General features: G+C 42.8%; 1 protein-coding gene across 3 annotated transcripts in view; it reads left to right on the forward strand.

The window, feature by feature from the left end:
* The window catches only part of LOC126256943 (gamma-1-syntrophin), an 804,587-nt gene that overhangs the window by 255,167 nt on the left and 528,800 nt on the right, over positions 1-20,620 (forward strand). The gene's annotated exons all lie outside the window — the stretch shown is intronic.

Raw genomic sequence — 20,620 nt, forward strand, 5'->3', positions numbered from 1 at the left:
CGATGGCCACGAACGTCTTTCTTCAGGGCTCCAAAATTATGGAAAACTCTTGGGGAGAGATAGGGACTTTATGGAGGATATGTAAGGACTTCTCAGCGAAATGTCCGTAGCTTAGTCGAAACAATCTTGCCTACATGTGGGAGGGCGCTTTCTGCGCTTCCATCATCCCGCTGCTCATTGGCTTTCTGGAACAAGGCGTCATAATTAATGCACAGCGGACGTACACGCTTTGCAAAAATTGAAGCACACCATTAAATCATAACACCCACGAGTACTGACCGACAGCTTCATTCCGTTGCGGGATAATGCCCATCCACATGTTGTCATTGTTGTTTCGAGTAATTGCAGAAGTTTCGCTGGGAAGCCCTTACACGCCCTCAATAGAGCATCGATCTCTCCTCATACTATTTCCATAGTTTTGGAGCCCGGAAGGAAGACATTCGTGGCCGTCCATTTGCTTCAGCCGAAGAGATGAACTCTTGAGTACAATCATCGTTCCGTAGGCAACGGTAAACATTTTCTTCGTGAAGACATTGACCGCCTTGTCTCGCAGTGTGATAAACGTATTAACAGTTTCTAACACTACCACCACTTGCAAAGTAGGTTAGAAATCAGATTAATAATGTTGCTCACGCCACATATGTTCGCTTTATCGGGCAACAACAAAGTTATTGACTGTGGATGGTATCGTCAGAATGGAAATAATAAAGACACTGTAAAAAAGTCATTAATTTTGGCACTTATCTCGAATGGATTCCCACGTAGATTTCGTCGAAGTTGTTATGGCTCATCTTGTTGATTCTAGGGTGATTCCACTTTGACTGCTAGAAGATCCAGATCTGTATTTTAGCAATATTTGAAGACCTAACAGATGCGTTTTTCAGGAAATTCTTAATGATCAAACAATCCGAGATCAGAACATTGGTATGGTAGAAATAATTTTTGACTTGGTGTTCACGATCCACATTTTTATTAAACTTCTTGTAAATTCACATATACTTCTTCTTAATTGTGACATCATCAAGAAAACAGTTTTGTATCAATCTTCATATAATTTAATTTCCACTTTAACCAAACACAAGACTCGACTGTTCTTTACAAAGCGAAATAAGAACTTCTGCAAAGTGAAACAAAGACTGCCCTGTGCACATTCGCGCCAAAACGGTTACAAGTAAGTCAAATATTATGACAGCCTCACAGAAATGAATACACACAAGAACCATATCACTGTAATATATCGGTACATCGGAGTACCTATACATTAATATAACCAAATGTGAATATTGTCACAAAAATATGTCTGTTACTTCGCAGAAAAGTAGTACGATATTACTGGAATCGAGAACTGGGAGTGCCGTAATGGTCACGTAAGTAAAGAACCATTACAAGTTATAACTATTACTTCTCAAATAATAAACAAATTTTTTTTCTTTGCGCGTCAAATTAAACGTTCAGTATCGTTGTATACCATACTGTTTCTTCTCATCTTCAGCCTGTGACGTTTCCACATGTATCTGTACTATTGTTTTTGGTGCTGGCTTATTGTCGATTCTGATTTGAATAACGCTGTCATTGAACTATTCGCAGTAACTCACTACAACGTCCTTCCTCTTCATAACGAAGGCCCACCCCCCTCGGTATACCAATTTCTCCTAGTGTTGACATTACCCTACGTCACCACTTACTAAAAATACAAGCAGAATACACCATTTGCGACGTATTACGTCATGTTAATATCGAGATTCCTACCGAATAGAAAGGCCATAGTCAAGGTGGATGGATTGACAGAGCCGGATGGTCTATGCTGGCGTGCCTGTCATCTTCACTATACCGCATATGTTTCAGTGCTATGCTGGTGAGAGAGAATGTAAAGTTTTCACAGTTTGCGCACGAGACAGCGTACTTCCCCAGCGGCGGAGCCACGAAGTGAATATCCACAAATTAGAGAAATAACTGGCTCGAACAGCAAAATTTTCCCGACTCAACTAAATCCATCTCCTTCATCCTGGAGAAGACCATAGCTGTGTACATCTGTAAAAGACTACCTGATCTACAAATAACTCGACACCTAAAATACTGGGAACAGTCACTAGAAACCGTCCGTTAAAAACCTAGGAATGCACTGATGTAACGAAGTAACGGCATGCCTCCTAATATCGTGGCGGACCTCCTTTCGCCTGGCGTAGCAGCAACTCGACATGGCATGGACTCCACTCCCTGTGGAAGTGTTGGGCCATGCTGTTTCTATAGCTGTCCACAATTGCGAAAGTGTTGCCGTGCAGGACTTTGTGAACGAACTGACCTCTTGACTATGCCCTATGTCGGGCGATCTGGGTGGCCAAATAATTCGCTCGAATTGTTCAGAATGCTCTTCAAACCGATCTCGAACGGTTGCGGCCCGGTGACATGATGCACTGTCATCCATAAAAACCCATCCTTGTTTGGGAACGTGAAGTCTGTGAGTGTCTGCAAATGGTATCCAAGTAGCCGAACATAACCATTTAAAGACATTATCATTCATTTGTACAAAAGGACCGAGCCCATTCCACGTAAGCACAGCCACACCATTATGGAACCACCACCAGCTTGGACAGTGCCTTGTTGCCAACTTGGTTCCATGGCTTCGTAGCTTGGCTTAAAAGCCACAAAAATCTGCACCTGGTAACGGGCTGAGGCCGAAATTGCCATCGTGAAATAAAGAAAGTGTTACAGTCACTGCCGTAAATATGATGTCTTTTATAAAGTTCGACATGATTGTGAATCCCAGGTATAAAAAGTTAATTTTTTAAGTGTGTATTAATTAGAAAGTGTTTTGTACAGATAAATTTGGATTCCTACCACGGGCATCGCAATTTATCTCCTTCCTTGTTTGCCCCTTGATGACTTCCACAGTAGCCGACTCACCAATTGCTTACCTATTTACGATTAGAATACTACTATATCATGTGAAGCATCAGAAACTTAGTCATCCTATCTGTTCGAAGATTAAAACTCAATGAAGCTGCTTTCCACAGAGACCAAGCAGCTGGAGGCGTCTCTCTTCTACCCCATATACCAATGATCCCAACTGATTTACCCATTCATTTTAAGCGACATCAGTACCCAATCGTGTTTTATTTGCAAAAATGGTCAGAGAGAGGGAAGAAGAGGAGATGGGCAGAGAGAGAGAGAGAGACACAGAGAGAGGGGGGGGGAGGCAAAAGATGAATAGAGAGAACAGAGGAGATGGAGGGAAGAGAAGGGGCGGTAAGGAGACGGGCAGAGAGAGACGGGATGGGAGGGCAGATGATGGACAGAGAGGAGGGGAGAAGCAGATTAGGACGGATATCAAATCTCATGAATATTTAGCAATTGTCAGGTATTGCCAGGTTCGCTAAGTTACCTATGTAGTGATGAGGCACCTATTGTGAATACATATTGACGATGCAAAACGATGTTGTAAATATAATTAAAAGAACATAAAATAAGAGAAATGTGATATGACAACGCGACTAAATTTCAACTTAAAATATTACAGTTGTTACTGGCTTCCTCGGAAGATCTCGAGGTATGCTAACTACAACTAAATCTTCATCTGTTGTTATTACTTTATTGTACATTGCTGCCATTGGTATGTGCGGGCCTCGACAATTTCAGAGACTACACATACCTACGTGGGTGGCCTTTACCGTTATTCTTTAACTATGGATGCTTTTAATTACATTTTGGTCTTGTCTACTAGTTTTCACTATGGAAGTAACACTTATTGTTATTCCTCTGTTTGTGGTCGGATCTACAGATGTTAGTTTAATACCTAGACCGTCCCCTTGATTTTAAAGATTGAAAGCTGAGATGTTTTATTGATACACATTCAGCAATTAAATTAACTATAGTCTGTAAATTTGGACTATCGTTTGATATTACAGTCTAACTGGCTATAATCTCTCTCTACTTGGCAACGGGGGAACTGAAAACGACATGAGCAGAAGAAACTTCTTCACCACAGATTGGTGTCTCGCTACAACCCAGTCGGTGTGTATATTTGGGATAGCCGGCCGGAGTGGCCGTGCGGTTCTAGGCGCTACAGTCTGGAACCGAGCGACCGCTACGGTCGCAGGTTCGAATCCTGCCTCGGGCATGGATGTGTGTGATGTCCTTAGGTTGGTTAGGTTTAACTAGTTCTAAGTTCTAGGGGACTAATGACCTCAGCAGTTGAGTCCCATAGTGCTCAGAGCCATTTGAACCAAGATTGCTGAAGTACATGAAAATAGTGGTGCGTTTTAGAGGAAAGCCTCATGCGCGACTTTGGGGAGGATTCCTTTAAATTCTTTGAGAAGCGTGTGTGTGGTTTTTATGGACGGATATAGCCAGCTTGTTGTCCGTGGAACACCACTGCATCTCAACAAGAGCTTGTGTTTTCCTCAATTCTCCTCCTGGAGAGAACCGAGGTTGATAATAATGTAATAATAATAACAACAATAATGACAATAATTACCTACTCTGATGAAAGCCGCTTGCAGCAGCGGTTCACATTTTACAATATGATATGATCTATAACCTGTCTTACTGAAACTTCTTCCGTTATTTCCTTTTTACCTCCAGCATTTAGCGGTGTCTCACACCCCTTCAGAAATATAGAGTAAGGGGAAATCTCGAAGCGCTGGCCAGACGTAACTGCGCTCACGCGAGCGCGTTCGAGTAGCCAAATGTTGACCATACTAGGTTGGTGTTAATACGAATTGTGTGAAACTGGCATGGAGGAACTTTGTAAATGTAGTACAGTCAATTTTTCAGGTTTATCGCGATAATTACGGTCTGATATACCACCGAATCCCCCACCCTCCAGGAAACACGGACCTTACCGTTGGTGGGGAGGCTTGCGTGCCTCAGCGATACAGATAGCCGTACCGTAGGTACAACCACAACAGAGGGGTATCTGTTGAGAGGCCAGACAAACGTGTGGTTCCTGAAGAGGGGCAGCAGCCTTTTCGATAGATCCAGGGGGAACAGTCTGGATGATTGACTGATCTGGCCTTCTAACATTAATCAAAACGACCTTGCTGTGCTGGTACTACGAACGGCTGAAAGCAAGGGGAAACTACAGCCGTAATTCTTCCCGAGGGCATCCAGCTTTACTCTATGGTGAAATGATGATAGTATCACCTTGGGTAAAATATTCTGGAGATAAAATAGTCCCCCATTCGGATCTCCGGTCGGGGACTACTCAGGAGGACGTCATTATCAGGAGAAGGAAAACTGTCGTTCAACGGATCGGAGCGTGGAATGTCAGGTCCCTTAATTGGGCTGTTAGGTTAGAAAATTTAAAAAGGGAAATGGATAGGTTAATGTTAAATAAAGTGGGAATTAGTGAAGTTCGGTGGCAGGAGGAAAAAGACTTCTGGTCAGGTGAATACAGGGTTATAAATACAAAATCGAATAGTTGTAATACAGGAGTAGGTTTAATAATGAATAAAAAATAGGAACGCGGATAGGCTACTACGAACAGCATAGTGCACGCATTATCGTAGCCAAGATAGATATGAAGCCCACGCCTACCACAGTAGTGCAAGTTCATATGCCATCTAGCCAACTATGTTGAAGATATTAAGAAATTTACGATGCGATAAAAGAAATTATTCGGTTAGTGAAAGAGACGAAAATTCAATTGTCATGGGAGACTGGAATTCGATAGTAGGAAAAAGAAGAGAAGGAAAAGTAATACGTGAATATGGAATGGGGTAAGGAATGAAAGAGGAAGCCGCCTAATAGGATTTTGCACTGAGCACAACTTAATCTTAGCTAACACTTAGTTTAAGAATCATGACAGAAGGTTGTATGCATGGAAGAGGCCTGGAGACACTGAAAGATTTCAGATAGATTACAGAATGGTTAGACACAGATTTAGGAACCAGGTTTTAGATTGTAAGACATATCCAGGGGCAGGTGTGGACTCTGAACACTATTTATTGGTTATGAACTGTAGATTAAAACTTAAGAAACTGCAAAAAGGTGACACTTTAACAAGACGGGACGTGGATAAACTGAAAGAACCAGAGGCTGTAGAGAATTTCAGTGAGAGCGTTATGGAACGATTGACAAGAATGGGGGAAAGAAATACAGTAGTAGAAGAATGGGTACCTTTGAGAGATGAAATAGTGAAGGCAGGAGAGGTTCAAATAGATAAAAAGACGAGGGCTAGTATAAATCCGTGGGTAACAGAAGAGATATTGAATGTAATTGATGAAAGGAGAAAATATAAAAAGTGCAGTAAATGAAGCAGGCAAAAAGGAATAAAAACGTTTAAAAAATGAGATCTTCAGGAAGTGCAAAATGGCTAAGCAGGGGTGGCTAGAGGACAAATGTAAGGATGTGAAGGGAATATATTGCTAGGGGAAAGATAGATACAGCCTACAGGAAAATTGAAGAGACCTTCGGAGAAAAAAGAACTACCTGTCTGAATATCAAGAGCTCATGTGGAAACCGGTTCTAAGCAAAGAAGGGAAAGCAGAAAGGTAGAACGAGTATATAGAGGATCTATACAATGGCGATTTACTTCAGGATAATATTATGGAAATGGAAGAGGACGTAGATGAAGGTGAAATGGGGGATGTCATACTGTGCGAAGTCAAAAAAAGGCCCGAGAGTAGACAACATTCCATTAGAACTGCTGATAGCCTTGGGAGAGCCAACCATGACAAAACTTTACCATCTGGTGAATGTATGAGACAGGCGAAATGCCCTCAGACTTCAAGAAGAATGTGATAATTCCAATCCCAAGGAAAGCAGGTGTTGACAGGTGTTAAAATTACCGTTTCATAAGTCACGGCTGCAAAATACTGACAAGTATTCTGTACAGACGAATGGAAAAACCGATAGAAGCCGACCTAGGGGGAGATCAGTTTGGATTCCGTCAAATGTTGGAACACGCGAGGCAATACTGACCCTATGACGTATCTTAGAAAATAGAATAAGGAAAGGCAAACCTACTTTTCCAGCATTTGTAGACTTAGAAAAAGCTTTTGACAATGTTGACTGGAATACTGTCTTTCAAATTCTGAAGGTGGCAGGGGTCAAATACAGGTAACGAAAGGCTATTTGCAATTTGTACAGAAACCAGATGCCAGTAACAAGAGTCGAGGGGCATGTAAGGTAAGCAGTGGTTGGGGAGGGAGTGAGACAGGGTTGCAGCCTATCCCCGATGTTATTCAATCTGTATATTGAGCAAGCAGTGAAGGAAACAAAAGAAAAATTCGATTAGCAATTAAAATCATTGGAGAAAAAACAAAAACTTTGTGGTTTGCCTATGACATCGTAATTCTGTGAGAGGCAGCAAAGGAACTGCAAGAACAGTTGAACTGTATGGACAGTAGCTTGAAAGGAGTATAGAAGATGAACATCAACAAAAATAAAACGAGGATAATGGAATGTACTCGCATTAAATCAAGTGATGCTGAGGGAATTAGATTAGGAAATAAGAAAGTAGAACATGTTTGCTATTTTGGCAGAAAAATAACTGATGACAGTCGAAATAGAGAGGATATAAAATGTAGAGTGGCAATGGCAACGAAAGCGTTTCTGAAGAAGAGAAATTCGTTAACATCGAGTATAGATTTGTGTCAGAAAGCCCTTTCTGAATGTATTTGTATGGAGTGTAGCTATGTATGGAAGTGAAACGTGGACGATAAATAGTTGAGACAAGGAGAGAATAGACGGTATCGAAATGTGGTGCTACAGAAGAATGCTGAAGATTAAATGGGGAGAAGAGAAATTTGTGGCACAACTTGACTAGAAGGAGAGATTAGTTGGTAGGACCCGCTCCGAGGCATCAATGGATCACCACTTTAGTATTGGAGGGAAGCGTGGAGGGTAATAATCGTAGAGGGACACCAAGGGATGAATACACTAAGCAGATTCATAAGGATGTAGGTTGCAGTAGTTACTCAGAGATGAAGAACCTTGTACATGATAGGGTAGCTTGGAGAGCTGCATCAAACCAGTCTCTGGTTTGAAGACCACAACAACAACATAGGAGCGAAACATTGTGTGAATCATAGATTCTCACGTAAGAGTAAACTGGTAATTATGCAGGTACTATTTCCACTTTATCCATTTTCTCTTTTCCCTACTTATTAAAATATGAGGGCTGTTCAAGGAAGAATGATTAATTTTTTTACGGCAATAATTGCTCATGATACACTTTAATATTACAATTGCACGCGCTAGGATTTAATCTTACGATATTGTGTTGGCTTAATTTATAACAAAAACGCCGTACTAATTTCATTGTCGGCAGTCCTGGTTCCCGCCTGTGAGAGGCGGGCAACCTGAGACATGTTCAGTATCGCCTGCCGGAACAGAGGTGGTGACGCGCGATGAACAACACGGGGCTAGTGTCTGTTCTTACCTATAGCACAGCTCTAAGATCGCTTAAATTGTTTGAAGAGAGGAAACAATTATTTTCAAAGGAAAGTGGACCCGGAGCTCCAGTTACTGCTCTTACCGAAAGAATCATCAACATCGCTGATGTCATTGTCACAGAGGATCGATCCACGATCTCACAAATACTCCTGAAAAACTGAAAGTTTCGTTGGGTGCTACACACAATTTGCTGTAAGAAAATTTACACGTGACATCGTTTGCGTGCGTTGCATTGCTGGCCGGAGTGGCCGAGCGGTTCTAGGCGCTACAGTCTGGAACGGCGCGACCGCTACGGTCGCAGGTTCGAATCCTGCCTCGGGCTTGGATGTGTGTGATGTCCTTAGGTTCCCAGAATGAGATTTTCACTCTGCAGCGGAGTGTGCGCTGATATGAAACTTCCTGGCAGATTAAAACTGTGTGCCCGACCGAGACTCTAACTCGGGACCTTTGCCTTAGGTTAGTTAGGTTTAAGTAGTTGTAGGTTCTAGGGGACTGATGACGTCAGCAGTTGAGTCCCATAGTGCTCAGAGCCATTTGAACCATTTTTTGCGTTGCATTGCAGAACTGTTCATTCCTTAACAAAAGAACGTTCGAGTGCGTTTCTGCATGCATTTGAAGTTGATTTTAGAAGAAGATCTGAAGTTTCTTTAAAAAGTAATCACTACTGATGAAATTTCGTTACATAATTTACATAACTAACTAAGAAGAGGAATTTGTTAACGTCGAGTGTAGATCTAAGTGTCAGGAAGTCGTTTCTGAAAGTATTTGTATGGAGCGTATCTATGTATGGAAGTGAAACATGGACGATAAATAGTTTGGACAAGAAGAGAATAGAAGCTTTTGAAATGTGGTGCTACAGAAGAATGCTCAAGATTAGATGGGTAGATCACATAACTAATGCGGAGGTAGTGAATAGAATTGGGGAGAAGAGAAGTTTGTGGCACAACTTGACTAGAAGAATGGATCGGTTGGTAGGACATGTTTTGAGGCATCAAGGAATCACAAATTTAGCAATGGAGGGCAGCGTGGAGGGTGAAAATCGTAGAGGGAGACCAAGAGATGAATACACTAAGCAGGTTCAGAGGGATGTAGGCTGCAGTACGTGTTGGGAGATGAGGCAGCTTGCACAGGATAGAGTAGCATGGAGAGCTGCATCAAACAAGTCTCAGGACTGAAGACCACAACAACAACAATTTTGAATCTGAGACCTACCAGCATATCTCAGGGTGCAAATACGAGGGGTATTCTGAAAGTAAGGTCCGATCGCGTGCGAAATGGAAACCAAAGTGAAAATCCTATAATTGACGATCGCGTAGTGTCACTCTTTTCAATTCTGAGCTCCCAGTGACCGCGTAAAAATGCATAGAATAGTTTCTCCTTTCAAGTATGAGGGCCTGGTGAGAGATTTCGCCATATGCCATGCGGCCCACATAGCAATTTGTCATACGTTTCCTTCTCCATGACAATTTTCGGCCACATTCTGCAGGGGCAATGAAGATAGTGCTACAGCGTCTTCGATGGTAATTGTTTGATCGCCCAAGTACAACCCGTAACTGGCTCCCTCTGAGTTTCAAGTGCAGCTCGTGGTCTCGCGGTAGCGTTCTTGCTTCCCGAGCGCGGAGTCCCGGGTTCGATTCCCGGCGGGGTCAGGGATTTTCTCTGCCTCGTGATGACTGGGTGTTGTGTGATGTCCTTAGGTTAGTTAGGTTTAAGTAGTTCTAAGTTCTAGGGGACTGATGACCATAGCTGTTAAGTCCAATAGTGCTCAGAGCCATTTGAACCATCCTGAGAACTTTTAAAGTTCACATCAGGCGCAAAAGACCACGTATCTGTGCCCACGATATTTCAAGCCCCGTATTGCAAATATTGTTACTGAAATCTTGCAAAAATCAGAGTAAAGTGAATCCCTCATTTTCTCTATAGTCAGGGTTTAGCCCCGTTTGACTTTTTTCTACTCTCTAACCTGAAAAAACACATTCGTCTGAGACATTTTCCATCATCAGAGACAGTAGCGAAGGTTGTGGAGGCTATTCTGATTTCTCGAAAATAGGTTTCCTGAATGTGTTTGCTGACTGGCAGAAATGGTGGCAGAAGTGCATCGGGTCCAGTGGTGGCTATTTTCACAAGAAACATCCAGATTATGATGAGTAAAGGTTGTTGCCAAAAAAAGAAAATATAATTTTTTATTGAACAGCCCTCGTACTATCACACAATAGTTTACATTGGATGAAGCTATGTAAAATATTTGATACAAGATGTTCATACAATTCTTTTGTAGTTACTTGTTACATAACTGACTCTCCTCAGAGCCAAGAGATGCAGAAATCGATAAAAAGTCTGGTTCATCAAGAGGTCGAGACGGTTATGCCCGAAGGTGTGCAGAATGGCGGACAGTAGGTAGCTGGCGACTTGAGCCTTGGCGCCAGACTTAGCGGTCTCAGTTGCAGGGCATCGATCAGCCCACCTCCTGCAAACAAGTGGTGCGCCGCAGGCAGCGTCCTGCCACCCCCGCCCGGTTTACCTTCCCTGGATGGCGCAGCCTGCACGCCTTATCTAGGTTCGTCAGTTTTCTCGGCCAAGCAGGACGACGGTAGAAACCAGGCTGAAAATGACTATGACGTTCCATCTGGATTCAGGATATGCAGTGCCATCATTGTGTGCATGGTTTCTTCTCATTTTCGCCTCCTCCTGAACAGTTTCTTTCTTCACGAAAGTGTACATATGGGCAACATGTTCCAGTTACTGTTTCACAGTTTATGCGCAAGAGAATACGTGTCACATGTAAATCCTACAAACAGTCAGCTGTTTGGGGTTCTTCTACACCCTTCATACTAGCAGGTTACGATCATATTAAGGGATTAGTGCTTCCCTCTTAATCTTCGTCTTCATCAATCATCACCATTACGGTCGGAGGAAGGCAATGGCAGGCTACCTCCGCTAGGACCTTGCCTAGTACAGCGGTGCGGGTCTCCCGCATCGTCCCCTACGCTCTGTCAAGGAGTATGTGACTTCATCATCATCTTCTTGTTCTAATGACAGAAAATACTTGGGGGTGATATAGCAAAACTGCACCCATTTATGGTGTACAGTTTCGTAATTCGCAAACAGTTACCGATCTACGTGGCGCAGAGAAAAGAAGGAAAGAATTTAACGTCCCATCGACAGCAAAGTCATTACAGACGGAGGAGATGTTCGGATTACTGAAGGCCGTGCTCTTTTTCAAAGGAGCCATTCCATCATTTTTCTGCAGTGATTTAGGGAAATCGCAGAAAACCTGGATCTGAATGGGCAGACGGATTTAAACCGTTGTCCTCCCGAATGCGAGTCCAGTGTGCTACCCACTGTGACACCTCACACATTATGTCACGCAGAAGTGAAGACACTGGTCTCACACTCGAGAGGACAACGGTTCAAATCCATGCCTGCTGATTCAGCTTTAGAGTTTCGTAGTTCAGGGAAATGCCTGGATATATGCATTGAATATCACATGGTCGATGTTACCCATCCGTCTCAAACTCATCTTCTGTCTTCAGTGACCTCCCTCGTCATCGTTAAGATGTTGAACCCTAATCTTCCTCCCAAATACACTACCTGCTCTTGTAGCAGTACTGTTCAGATCACAACGCGTTCACGCACAAGGAAAAAATTCGTTCAAGTCGATCTATGTAGTCTTCACTTTCTTTTCCAAGCTTTTTAACTCTTAAGAATGGAGAGCAGTTACCCGATAACTTCATGCGAATCTGAAATACAGTCTCTGAAATGGAGTTTATTAGGTACAAGTATAAAATCTACATCCACACCAACAGCAATATTCGACGTAATGCCAATAATGAGAGTAATGAATGATCTTATCGTCATGGTGAAAGACGTATGTTCTTTACAAATGGCTCAAATGGCTCTGAGCACTATGGGACTCAACATCTTAGGTCATAAGTCCCCTAGAACTTAGAACTACTTAAACCTAACTAACCTAAGGACATCACACACACCCATGCCCGAGGCAGGATTCGAACCTGCGACCGTAGCAGTCCCGCGGTTCTGTTCTTTACACATTTAAAGGAGCTCAACCATAGAGCCGTCTACATAAACAGGAGAAAAGTGAGTGTAACTGTAGAGGAGATAACACCACTGATGTGCTGTTCTGGCGCAAGACTGGGACTTCATCAAACCGGAGTGACGAACGGCACTCATAAGAGGGATCGCATCTGCTTCCTCGTTGAAAGCTTTAATATGATTATTAATTTCCGGAACTTACATTAAAGTAAGCCGCTTGGTTTGTAGCTTTCACATTATGGACATTTTATGTACATAAGCATAGAATCTTTCGCTTTTGGAATATGAAAACAATCCCTAACGTCCCATTACGATTGCTGGACGAACTGCTTGCTCATCGCAGTCGTGTCCATCATTCCTCTCAAGCAATACAGGCAACATTTTCTAGGCATTAACACGTTTCAGTCTTTTAGGTAATGCGTGCGGGTATAATCCTAATGTGTTCGGAAACATTGTCGGAACGTAAATAATAATCAAATATGTCTCGAACAGAACGTCGGAATTATTACAGACCAAGGTGATGCCTGCTCCAAAACATTAACTATACACACAACAGTGTTTCAAATATATAATTAGAGAAGTTCTTAACATACATTATTTATAAAAAATGTCAAAATCAGTGAATCTGTTGCTTATCAAAAAAACAGTTATGAGGTATATTGCTATCCCCATAATTGCCACAAATGTCTCTCAGCACTATGGGACTCAACATCTGTGGTCATCAGTCCCCTAAAACTTAGAACTACTTAAACCTAACTAACCTAAGGACATCACACACATCCATGCCCGAGGCAGGATTCGAACCTGTGACCGTAGCGGTCACACGGTTCAAGACTGACGCGCCTAGAACCGCACGGCCACACCGGCCGGCATAATTGCCACACACAAGCGTAACAGCTACTTGGCTCGGACTTAAGATTTTTCCAGCTGACCCCTAAAATAGTAACTGTTAATGTAGATCACAAGAACGTAATTTTATACTCTTATGTGTGAACAGAACCCGAAATAAACTCCTCACTAGGCAAATTTTTTTGTCTGCTGTAAACAAACTAAAGAACTCTGTTTCTTGTCTTTCATGATACGTAATGTGATAAATTACTGTACGTCCGTATTAACTGTTACATGGACAGTATCCTACTAATCGTATTCGACATTATTAACAATTCACTTTTTTCACGTTAAGGAGAAAAATCCATGGATAGCTTCCGAAAATGAAGTTCCTTGTACGGATCAAATACTATATTACGTAATTTGCAAATGCCATTTTAAGCTTCTCTTCGACTCGAATTCACAAAAATACTGTTGCATTTTTCGTATCCTGTGAAATACTCTTTGATTACTGAATGAAACTCCGTTGTGTAACTTGAACAAAAATGTAAAATGAATCCTGTAGGAAAAAATTCTTCATAGTGACTTCTATAAAGAAAATGAGCAACAATTTTCGTTTACTGTGCTTCTGGAAATCAGGCACTAATCGCAAAACGCCTTCCCTCGAACACCGACGTCCCGTACGCAACGCAATGGATCACTCATTTTACTGGAAAGCGTACTTATAGCACGTGTCTTTCATAAGGGTACTGATTGCTTAACACATGTTCTTTTCTTATAGTCTTCTTCTTACTTTGTTATTTCATCTATTTGGACAAGGCCTTACACCTCAGTACAATGAAAATAACAGTACAAAGAAAAGAAGAAACAAGAATGAAAGAAAAAAAGGCATTGGTTTAATGGCCGACCGACGAGGAGATTCATAGAATCGGGGCACCAGAGCGGACTGCCAAAGAATAGGGAAGGAAATACGCCACGTCCTTTTCAAGCGAACCGCCCTGGTATCACATTAGAAATCTAGGGCAACCATTTAAACCTAAATATGGATATTCGATAGGGATCTGAACCGCTATCTTTCTGAGTACAAGATCACTGCGTCACGTGTCCTGCCACCTCGCTCGGTTAGAAACAGTAAAACTTCTTGCTTCTTAATACTATAGACACACTTTGATACCTGAGAGCTGATATTTTAATGTCAAAGAGTAACATATAGACAAATAGAAAACAACAATCCAAATGACTCATTTTGACATACAGTCATGTATAATACTATCAGCCTATATATTTACTAAGATGGTATCTGTTCTTTCGGACCATATTAGTAAATATATAGTTAAGGCTCACCGGCCACTTGACCATCTTCTTCTTCTGTGCGAATGCAAAAACAGTGCCCGAACTCTTACGGGAATCGGCAACGCGCCGCGAGTAATCAGTATAATGGGCGGGGGCACTACGAATGTAGTGCGGGGCAATACGCTGAGAATATGGGTTTCGCAGGAGGCGTGCCAGAGATAAATCCCTGCAGTCGCGCTATCCTCTGTGTCAAAAAAAAAAAAAAAAAAAAAAAACAAAAAAAAAAAAAAAAAAAAGATGGATAGAGCTTATGCCATGTAAGCAGGAGATCCCAGGTTCGAGTCCCGATCGGGGCACACATTTTCATCTGTCCCCGTTGACGTATGTCAACGCCAGTAAGCAGCTAAGAGTGTTCATTTCATTGTAATTTAATACTATCCGCCCCGTAGAAAGGAGTGATACTGTCTACTAGCGCAGTTTTGTGTATCTGGAGGTAACCGTTTGGAACTGCTATAGTATTATCACGAGTATTTTGTATATTCCAGGTAGTTTCAGACTTTTCGTGCAGTTAGCGTGTAAATGTCACTACAGTTTCGTCGTAAGTATCTAGCTGAGAAGAGATCTAGTTGAAAATCAGCACAATGAGAATTTTATTTCCGATGTTAATAATCATCCTGCGCATTAACATAACAATACTGCAAGGTGTAACAGCCTTCCATACGCAGTGCCCTACAAAAAACTAAGTCGCACAACATCGGCTGAAACCATCATTCACCGCCCCCTGAAAACATTTTTATGATATTTTATTCTATGCATTTTGAAACTGAATTGGAAACTGGGTGGAGGTGAACACGCTCCAATTAGGAGCTGAGGTGGAGATGGAATGTCTGCGTTATCTCATGACACATTGGTGTCTGCTTTACATGGGGAATGCGGAGAGCGTTTACTGAGAAGCTAGTACTAATAAAAGGACGGAAACCGACTGTAAAACTCGATACTTGGCAGCCAGAGCTGGGCCGCGTGAAAGAGGCAGCTGAAAGAGGATGAAAGGGGGGAAGTAATTAGGGGCGACGTCTGAAAGAGCCTCAGCAGCGGCGGGCGGCTGTAAAATTGCTTCGCCAGGAGCAGATGCGTAGGAGGGGACGTGGGAGGTTGGCGGGGGAGGGGGGGGGGGATGAGTTCGTGTCGTATGGGCGCCACGACGACGGAGGCAGATCCCAACCAAGTTTCAAAACCGACCACAGGAAGGCATCAGCTCGGAAATCTCAGCCGCTGTTGTCAAGTACTGGGTGAGAAAGTTGTAAGGCATACGCAAGAACTCAATAGGCCTTTTCACTTTCGTCGATATTCGTGAGCATTAAATTTTTCCTGTTATTGTCTGTCTCGGGTCTTCCTACATTTGACGTGTTGTTATTGTCTTAAAATGCTTTTTTTTCCTATTTTTAATAAAGAGATAGCGCCGGACCAACAATACATTGCCTTGAACTGAGGACATACTTTGGGACTCCAAGGAACGCGTTTTGCATAACCATCGCGACGTGAGAAAAATTTTATAATGTAATAAAAAAAAAAAAGAAAGATGTTTCTGTTAGTTTCAAGTAGTCTTCTCGTACAACAAAGATATTAACGATACTGTAAATGGATTGGCACAACACATTTTAATTTACATATAGTTCGAAAGGTTTGGGAACCGCCCAGATAGTCGAAAGCGTTAACGCGCCGCCTCTGAGATTCGAGTCTCGCGGATTAACGACGCTGGCTGCTAAGCCGACGAGCCTGGATATGGATTTTAGGCAGTTTCCCACATCTAGCTAGGTAGGTGCTGATACCCAGGTCTACATCTACATCTACATTTATATTCCGCAAGCCACCCAACGGTGTGTGGCGGAGGGCACTTAACGTGCCACTGTCACTAGCTCCATTTTCTGTTCCAGTCGCGTGTGGTTCGCGGGAAGAACGACTGCCGGAAAGCCTCCGTGCGCCTCGAATCTCTCTCATTTTACATTCGTGATCTCCCCGGGAGGTATAAGTAGGGGGAAGCAATATATTCGATACCTCATCCAAAAACGCACCCTCTCGAAACCTGGACAGCAAACTACACCGCGATGCTGAGCGCCTCTCTTGCAGAGTCTGCCACTTGAGTTTGCTAAACATCTCCGTAACGCTATCACGGTTACCAATAACCCTGTGACGAAACGCGCCGCTCTTCTTTGGATCTTCTCTATCTCCTCCGTCAACCCGACAAACCGACAACCCGACCTGTCCCGCCTCAGACGCTATGCAAACGTACAGGAAACGTCCTGACACTTAAACATTAAACCTTCTCTAGATGCAGACAGATGGGACACACAAATTTTCCGTCCTGGGGAGGCAGGCGGGCGAAGGACGAGTCGTGGCGTCAGGAAGTCAGGAATGGCAACTGGCCGCAAGTTGTCACTAACACTGGCAATGCCGACCATGTAGCGAACAGGGAAAAGGTAAGGAAAACGAAGAACAATGTAGGTAGGTTTGAAGAGCACTGTGCTGTTCAGTGCTGTTCGTGACACCTTTTCGAGGTGAGATGAGCTTTGAAGTGACTTACCTGTTACGTGCCGTGCCACACTAATTTTTACAAGAAATGTTGGAAGTTTCATATAACCGACAATTTCTCATATCACCCCACAATTGTTTACTTGTAGAGCTTCTTTGTACAACTGCAAGTGACATATTTGACAGCTTTTCGTAAAATTCGATTAATATACAGTTGCATATAGATTAAAAATAAGCTATAATTGCGAAGACTGATACACAGAAGAATAAAAAATTCATAAGAAAACATACGAAAATAAAAAAATCATTGTGGCTTTAAAAAATTTCTGGGACTTGGAAGATCTTGCTCCATTCGCACCTGTTAAAATTTTTTTAAAAAACATGTAATTCAAAGGAAACCAAAGTAATTATTTTATCGTCAAAGCACCGAGAAAATAATAGCACTTAATTACACAAGTTACCTGACTTTTTTAAAGGAATAGATTATCAAAAAAATTCTGTAGTCCTCAGAATTACCAACATTTTACAGTATGCAGGGACTAATTCCTATTCTCTATAACTTTCACTATTTGTCAGTAATAAACTTTGGATTAAAAAAGCAACTCAATAGCCAGTATGCAGAAAACCTTCGTTTTAGGGCAAAAGTTAGGGACAATTCCGTCACGCAGATTCTGCTAATCATTGTATTTTCCCATGTATACTACGAGCAAAGTTTACACACAAGTGGAATATTCGGCATTCTTCTAGTTGGACTGAGGCGATGTTGTGACACCAAGGAGTCCATCCTACCACATCGTAATTTGCAGCCGCGCCGGATAGCTGCGCGTTCTAGGGAGTCTCGCCGCGGTTCTCGTGTCTCCCCCGTCGGAGGTTCGAGTCCTCCCTCGGACATGGGTGTGTGTGTTGTCCTTAGTGTAAGTCAGTTTAAGTTAGATTAAGCCTCGGAACTGATGACCGTAGCAGTTTGGTCCCATAGAACCTTACAACCACCACCATAATTAGGAAGGTCTAATCACCTGTCGACCCTGAAAGTACGAGAGCATAACGAAGAAAAATGGACACAAAAGTTGCTCTTAAACAGGATGGAAATGTTTATTTCAAAACTGATTCGTCATACTGTGGCTCAGGTTTCATGTTACAGTGTAGCTTCCGGGTCCCCATAACCATTCCATTGCCATGTAGGTTAACTACACTGCTTGTTACATACTTTTGATTTAGACTGATCTTTGTCCACAGCGCTATTCATCGTATTGTCTGTGCTGTTAATTTGCTCGTCGAAATAACAATACTGGATATCTGAAGCTCCCTTCAGGGCATCGTTGTTAACATAAGGGGATCAACAAAAACATGGAAAAACCAAAACCTCAACACATTTTCATGCCTAATACGGTGTAGGATATCCGTAGGCATTCAGAACAGCTTCCAATCTCCTCGGAATGGATAAATGCGGATTCTTTATAGTTTTCGAGTGAATCTCATACCATACTTCCTGCAAAATATTGGCAACTTTTAACTATCATGGAGTTGGATAGCGATCATGCACACTTCGCTCCTAAGTAGTATTGAGGTCTGGTGACTGGGGTCCAGGAGAAATGTGACGTTTCGCCCTCGCGCTCTCAAAAACAGACCTAAGCGATGTGTGAGCTGTGAGAACAAGAGCCCTGTCGTCTTGGAACATAGCATCACTATTCGGAAACTGTCAGAATCATCATCGAACCACCGCGAAGTTTCCCTCTTGGGACGTAAACTCGGCCAGAAGTTGGAAACAATTTGCAACGAGTCATCCAATCAAATGAGCTACTTCCATTGCCTCATTGTTCAGGCTTTATGGCTTTTGTACTACGTTTTCCCGTTACTGGCATCTGCATCACTGATGAGTGATTTTGTGACTTCAGCCCGCCCTGCAGTTCCCTTCCTATGGACCTCCCTTCGTGTTGCTTTGGTGCTGGTGGTGTTCACGAGTGCGACATGCAGTTCTGCAGTGACTATCGCTGTCGTCGTCCTCTTACTTTACTTCAGGATCCACCTCAGTGACGGTCCGTCACGATCACTCGATATACAACTTCGTCCGCATTGTGACTTAGCGGGTGACGTTTTTCCGCTTTTCTTGTATGCGGTTTAAATCTTCCATACGGTGCCTCTTGAAACACCAAACATTTCGGTCCAAAATCACCACCTTCCCTGGTTTCTACTTTTGAGGAATAATAGGCTGCCATTTCTCCACAGAAACCTCATTTAAAATGTGCTCAGTAGAGTTCAAGCCGTCGTGAAAGCGAAGGGGGTAATATCCGGATACTTTTGATCACATAGCCTACCTTCCGGTTTGTGACGGGTGATACTTGTGATACCATCATCCGTTGTCCTTTCTCTTAACTGAAAAGATTGTGAATCAAGCTCAAAGAAGTACTGGCAGAAGTAAAGCTGTGAGTACCGGGCGTGAGTCGTGCTTCGGTAGCTCAGTTGGTAGGGCACTTGCCCGCGAAAGGCAAAGGCCCCGAGTTCGAGTCTCGGTCGGGCACACAGTTTTAATCTGCCAGGAAGTTTCATATCAGCGCACACTCCGCTGCAGAGTGAAAATCTCATTCTGCAAGCTCAAAGAAGTTTTGTTCGTTCGCTATATCAGTGTCGACAATTCAGTCATTTTCAATAGCTCGTAATGTGTCTTACTCGGTGACTGTGTCAGAACGGAGGAGGAGTGAGCATCACCTCAGAGCTTCTAGAGGACTCTGGAAGGAGTCTTGACGAGATGCTCACTTCTTCTCCAATCTGACGCAATCATAGACTGACGCATTATACAGGGTGATTCAAAAAGAATACCACAACTTTAAAAATGTGTATTTAATGAAAGAAGCATAATATAACCTTGTGTTATATATCATTACAAAGAGTATTTAAAAAGGTTTTTTTTCACTCAAAAACAAGTTCAGAGTTGTTCAATATGGCCCCCTCCAGACACACGAGCAATATCAACCCGATACTCCAACTCGTTCCACACTCTCTGTAGCATATCAGGCCTAACAGTTTGGATAGCTGCTGTTATTTCTCGTTTCAAATCATCAATGGTGGCTGGGAGAGGTGGCCGAAACACCATATCCTTAACATACCCCCATAAGAAAAAATCGCAGGGGGTAAGATCAGGGCTTCTTGGAGGCCAGTGATGAAGTGCTCTGTCACGGGCTGCCTGGCGGCCGATCCATCGCCTCGGGTAGTTGACGTTCAGGTAGTTACGGACAGATAAGTGCCAATGTGGTGGCGCTCCATCCTGCTGAAATATGAATTGTTGTGCTTCTTGTTCGAGCTGAGGGAACAGCCAATTCTCTAACATCTCCAGATACTGTAGTCCAGTTACAATAGCACCTTCGAAGAAAAAGGGACCAAAAACTTTATTGGCTGAAATGACACAGAAAACGTTCACCTTAGGCGAGTCACGTTCATACTGAGTTGTTTCCCGCGGATTCTCAGTGCCCCATATACAGACATTGTGACGGTTGACTTTCCCGTTAGTGTGGAAAGTTGCTTC

This window comes from Schistocerca nitens, chromosome 1 (genome assembly GCF_023898315.1).
Source record: "Schistocerca nitens isolate TAMUIC-IGC-003100 chromosome 1, iqSchNite1.1, whole genome shotgun sequence".
Classification (NCBI taxonomy): Eukaryota; Metazoa; Arthropoda; class Insecta; order Orthoptera; family Acrididae; genus Schistocerca; species Schistocerca nitens.